This window comes from Homarus americanus, unplaced genomic scaffold, assembly GCF_018991925.1.
Source record: "Homarus americanus isolate GMGI-L3 unplaced genomic scaffold, GMGI_Hamer_2.0 scaffold13308, whole genome shotgun sequence".
Lineage (NCBI taxonomy): Eukaryota > Metazoa > Arthropoda > Malacostraca > Decapoda > Nephropidae > Homarus > Homarus americanus.
In genome coordinates, this window is record NW_024752279.1 from 713,819 (window position 1) to 715,248 (window position 1,430).

At 36.9% G+C, this 1,430-nt stretch overlaps 1 non-coding gene across 1 annotated transcript; it reads right to left on the reverse strand.

Annotated features, from left to right (window-relative positions):
* Positions 1-1,156: 1,156 nt before the first annotated feature.
* On the reverse strand, positions 1,157-1,230 carry Trnai-aau. Its single transcript has one exon. It is a non-coding gene; the product is annotated as a tRNA-Ile (tRNA).
* Between the last annotated feature and the right edge of the window lie 200 nt (positions 1,231-1,430).

Sequence of the window (1,430 nt, forward strand, 5' to 3'; positions counted from 1 at the left end):
TAAACTACCAGAGATAGCATGACCTCATCAGTGTTGAAAATGATATTTGTTTTATAAATTAGCTACGGCAGTCATCAGCTGTGACGCTTTTACAATTTACCAGTGTTATATTTTAGGAAGAGCTTCGGTAGTCGCTTTCACAAGATTTAGGGTGTGTTTATAATATTGATGTTAAATTATTAGCAATGGTTCCACGTGTAGTTTTGTGTTACAGATATAACAATACGATATAAAAATACTGACTTGTTTTAATTAACCCAACAATATCGTCACTCACAGCAAATAACAGTACACTCTGAAGGCTCAAGTAATCTTTAATGAAACATAACTTTAAAGGAAACTGTACCTAACTTTCACTTGTAATTATTATTTAAAAAAATTAATTGAGGCAAAATCAAACAGGGTAAAAATAAATTAAAATATAAAACTGATACATGAGGTTTTAAAATCAGTCAACGATATTAGCTGTATTCTACACCCAGCCGGGGTATGTACACACTGTATATTTTACACCAGTGTCGCTCTTGTATATTGATAAAATGTGTATGTATTAGGTTTTTAAATTTAAAATAAAAGGCTTTGAATTGTAGTCTAAAAATGTTTGGACTTGACTTTAACCAGCCGGACTTGGACTTAAAACTGTGTACCTTGGCATGGACTGGGTTAAGGTGACTCACACACTGCCTGGGCCTCACATAAAACAAAACGCACATCACATTTCCATTACGCGACAATATGCTCATAAATATATAAGAACAGACAGTCATATCATTTTATTTACTGATTTTAATTGGTTCTTTCACTACTCTAATATATGTTATAATGAGAACAAACATGATGATGGAGAGATTCTCAACCGACGCTGGGGTAGTGGACACAGACCGTCACGTGTTTGGTCCAACAGCGTCAACTAGATGAGTACTGTATCATGTGTTAAACTGTGCTAATGTGTGTGTGTGTGTGTGTGTGTGTGTGTGTGTGTGTGTGTGTATCAATTTGAAAGTATGTATACAAATTTTACGTATTATTTTGTTTAATTTACAGCTTCGTCGTCCAGAGTATCCGGAAGAAACCTGCCATCCAATCCGAGGAATGAAACCTGGACGCAGTAGTGAGAGGCAAAACTGTAGCACCAACAACTTGAAAATGTTGCCACTGGCCCATATGGGGATCGAACCCACGACATCCGCGTTATTAGCACGGCGCTCTAACCAACTGAGCTAACAGGCCTTGTGAGTGTAGACGTTTAAAAAACAAAAATTACAAACCAATAATTAACGAGGTACAGTCACCCAAAAGCATTAAGGACCGAATAATGTATCAGTGTCTACTGCTTTGGGTTCACGTGTCTGAATCTCGTCGTGGTTCGCGACAGGACTTTTTGGGTGACTGTACCTGTACATTAAGTAAGGCAGTACGTAATAAGGATT